At 40.0% G+C, this 4,600-nt stretch overlaps 1 pseudogene; it reads left to right on the top strand.

Annotated features, from left to right (window-relative positions):
* Window positions 1-2,758: 2,758 nt before the first annotated feature.
* On the top strand, window positions 2,759-4,042 carry LOC121491847 (annotated as a pseudogene).
* Window positions 4,043-4,600: the final 558 nt, after the last annotated feature.

Here is a 4,600-nt window from a genome sequence, read left to right on the forward strand (position 1 = left end):
ACAAAATAAAGATCTAAGTAAACAACTCAACACATCATTGTATAAGCTATGGCTCTCTGGGCTACTTTGGGAGTTCTCCTGACTCTTTTTAAGAACTGTGGCTATAAGAATTAATGTAATTTCTAAGTGAAGCCTTACAAATTTTCCATAAGTGCTCAATGCACTTGTCAGTATGAATTTCATAGATACCAAGAGGGATTTGATCACATGCCATCTCAGTCAAGACCCACTTTATTCTTCCTCTGTTGAGGGTCATAGAGTAGTGGAGGTAGAGGCCTTATACTTCATGTTTGTTGGGCAAAATGTACTAAGAAACCAGGTGAAGGGAAAAGCTTTTTACCCTTGGGCAAAGGCCTGGGCACTCCGACTCTCACCAGCTCCAACAACTCACTCTTGTTCACGTCTCATCCAACTCAGCAGGACCTTTATCCCTACCTCTCAAGCTCATCTCCCCACCTTGCCTAGTACTTGCCTAATGACCTTTCTAACTAAGAGACTGTTTTACCTCCTATCTAGTTGCTCCTAGCTCCAATTGATGTCATACTCTACTGCCCCATCAATCCTCCTGAAGCATGCTCAAGACCTCTGATATATGTCACCTTTTAGTCTTTATGCAAACACTGACCTGGCATATGAGGTCTTCTAGATTCTGGCCTTGCCCTCTCATCTCTATGCTCTGGTCCTATTAGAGTTCTTATCCTGATTTTTGTACTGCCCCTGTACACAGCATGCCCTTGAGACTCTCTGTTAGTCCCTTTCCTGGAACTGCTGCCTTCTGTCTTCCCTCTTAATACCCAAATACAATGCTTGGATCCAGATCAAACTCTGGCTCAACCATGAAACATTCCCTGATCTTCCACCCTTGGACTGCTCACTTTCTCCCTTGTGCTCTCTTAGTAAATCAGACTGCATTTCCTTCTAGCCATGATCACAGTGTCCTTTATTTTATTGTTCAGTAGATTGGGAACTCAGAGAATGTAAAACTGTTACCTGGTATAACTTAGGATCTGTCATTGCAGGCATAGGAGCCTGGCACAGAATACAAATATGGTAAATATTGAATGATTTCACTGGCTGGTCTGGATCTCCTATTTTACCACCTGGGTGTTTATTTACAGAGGCCTTATGTTTTATGTTTCAATGGTTAAGAGTTCAGTCTTTGGGAGCCAAACTATCTGGATCTTGGCTCTGTCCCCTAATATCTGTGTTACCTTGGGCAAATTACTGCATAGGGATAATTATATGGACTTCACATAGTCAAAGAATTAAACAAGTTGGGATCCCTGGGTGGCGCAGCGGTTTGGCGCCTGCCTTTGGCCCAGGGCGCGATCCTGGAGACCCGGGATCGAATCCCACATCAGGCTCCTGGTGCATGGAGCCTGCTTCTCCCTCTGCCTGTGTCTCTGCCTCTCTCTCTCTCTCTGTATGACTATCATAAATAAATTAAAATTTAAAAAAAAATAGTTTAAAAAAAAAAAAAAGAATTAAACAAGTTGATATGAGTAAAGCATTTAGAACAGTGCCTGGTACACAGTAAACAGTCAAAAAAGTTTAGCAGAGTCATTTAACTACATTCTCCCTCATGCCTATGATCATTGAAGAAAAAAGAACAAGGTGGTAAGTTGTACTGGGGTTTTATTTAGAATAAGCCAGGGAGAGAAAGCGTCTAGATCAGAAAAAGCTGGGCATGTTCTGCAGTCCAGGAGGACAGTGGGCCAGGATGAAGGAGTTCACTGAGACAGAAAGAGGTGGGTGGGTCCAGAGTCCCAGATGGGCAGAAAGGTTAGAGTTTGTGACAGCAGCACCAGGAACAGCATACAAAATGCCTAGCCACAAGGCATATGTTGCTTGCTGTCTGTTCCACATTTGCTTTCTCTTTCAACAGGCAGTCCTAGAAACCCAAGTAACAGAGTCAGAAGAAACCAAAGGTCCCACACGGGCCCAGCCCCATGGAAGAAGAAACTTAGATCTCTCTCTTTTCATGCTGACCTAACTGGAGCGTATGCAGCCCACACATCCTCCAGGCTAATACCCTTTACATCTCAATCTTCTACATCATGCCATGCCTTTTTCTTATAACCTTCACAGTTATAGGTCACCACTCTAGGCAACATATGAGCTGTGGGGAACGCAATGCCAAATGACAACTCTTGGATTCTTCCTTCAGTACCTAACTCATTTTCTTCTCATAAAACATTCAAAGCTTTTAAAATTATTACTTTATTCCTGAGTAATAATGTTGTTGAAGCTTATAAAAATCTTTTCAGTGTTAATTCCCCTGGCTCAACTTTCTTAAATTCTTCCTTAGAAGTTGTATATAATTTAACCAGAAAAAGTGTTTTTTTTTTTTTCTCAAAACCAACTGGAGTAATTAGAAAATAGATGAAGAGAGGAAAATTAAATAACTACTAAGTGAACATAGAGTTTGGAGTTGGAAGTTAGAAATTAGGTTTACCAACTAGTCAGCCTGGTTCACTGACTTCTTCTTTGTTATAAATTGATCACTTGACCTGGCCCTTTGCCCCCTAGGCATTCGTACCATCAACCATAGGCTGAGAGGTACCATATGCAGCCAAATAGAACTATTTTTTAAAATTTTTTCTCATTGCCAACACTACACAACCAATCTGGAAGGAGCAAAAGTCATGCTGAAGGCAGCTCAGGCATAACCTATCAAAGAATTTTGGCTTTCTTCAGAGTCCATTTCTCCCTCAAAAGAGCTACTTCAGGTGGTGAATGGCTCGGTGAGGGCTGGGAAATGAAGAACCTGAAAGCACAGCTACCAGCCCTGTAAGCTGGTAAAGGGGACTATAGAACTGCACCTGAGCTGCTTTTGCAGGAGACACAGGAGCAGGGTATGGATTATTACTTTTCTGGGAATTGAGTCTATACATCTCTCATCAAGATTCTCAAAAAAGGACCATAACTTAGACAGGATTAACTCATTGTTCCAGAGATCAAAAAGAGAACATCACAAAGGATGTCCTGATATAGCATTTTAGTGATTTAAAGGGAAGCTTCAGGATAAACAGTTGGTGTCTCTCTTACAAGAAGTGGACACCACTGAGCAGGAGACTATTAAACCAATAGATGACTTCTAGAAGTCCTAGAGCATGGAACTAACACTGCAGAGGATTTAATCTGAGAAGGAGGGATCACCAGTCTTGGTGGTGTATGAAAACAGAATGAGAAACTGGGGTACTTTACAAAAAAAGCCTCACATATCCAGTAGGATAGGTTTCCAGAAATGACCTTACTTGTTGATGTGCTTTGTTTATCCACTCAATTGGATAACTCAGTTCTTAATATAGTGAAAGACTACATTTTTAACCATGTATGGTGGCATCCTACCCACTAGAACATATACAAGAACTAATAAAGAACCCTGGAAGCAATACAGTAAAATGGTATGATGTGGATGGTAACTTTGGAGCCCAAGATTATAGGCACCAGTTCTGTAAATGTACTTCCAATCACTTTGAGGATATACATGTAACCATGACATGAAACTCACAGCGTTGCACATAGACTCCAATGTTGATGATCAGTTCTGATGGAGGAGATGGCTGATAGGAGTCAAGTGCTTGCAGCATCCCCCAGATATGTCGTTCCACATTGGTGACTCATGAGTGGAAAGCTGGCCTTGAGAGGTACTGTCTGAGCAATCAAAGAAATGGAATACACCAGAATGATTCTCAATCCAGCTCCAGCACTCCAATTTATTTCTGTGGGCAGACATTAACATTCATAGTTGAAGGAGAAATGTAACTAGGCAAGAGACAAATAGGAGTGTATGCACAGCACAGGATGGATGTGACTATGTAGAAGCACTGTGCATTAGCGCAAATGTTACCATTTTTTAAGAAAAATATAATCAGCTGCCCAAAGTTACTTCTGGACAAAAGAGTCAATAGGACTCTCCCATTTGACATTGAAACTGTGACTCTAGGAACCACCAATAAATAACAAAGGCAGAAACTTCAAACTTTAAAGAACTATTAGCTTGAATAACAAAGTGAATGTTGATTGGTTACTTGATTAATAGTGGGGTTTTCTTTGCTTTGGATGCTTGTTTTTCTATCTTGGATAGAAAACGCTAGCATTTTAGATTTTTGGATCACTGGCTTTGGTTCGTGAGGTTTTAACACAGCTGTTCTGAGCCTAGTTTAGTTGTAATTGCTAAAAAGGGCTGGATCCATCTCTCAGGCTATTGGAAATAGCAAATGTTTACTGGATTCATTTTGGAATATTTTAGCAATAAGATACTTGAATGTTGTGGATGAAACCATAATGCAGTTGATTTTAGTTTTAGCATAATGTTAATTACAATATCACATCATAATAAAAATCAAATTGGCCATAGAAGTATGGGTACAGAAGGATATATACCCTTTCAGTGCACTTCTTCTTAAAGGTGGTTATTAGAACTGAAAAAAATATAATATTATTTGATTAAATTTCCATCCAAGTCTAGGTAAAAATTAGAATACAAAAATGGGAATAGACCTAATGAAATCAGAGTTCTGTAATATACCTTCTTCTTGTACTTGTTACATGAGTATGTTAATATACTCTCCATATACAGGTATTTTGTGAGGAA

The sequence above is a fragment of the Vulpes lagopus genome, chromosome 5 (assembly GCF_018345385.1).
Source record: "Vulpes lagopus strain Blue_001 chromosome 5, ASM1834538v1, whole genome shotgun sequence".
NCBI classification, from domain to species: Eukaryota; Metazoa; Chordata; class Mammalia; order Carnivora; family Canidae; genus Vulpes; species Vulpes lagopus.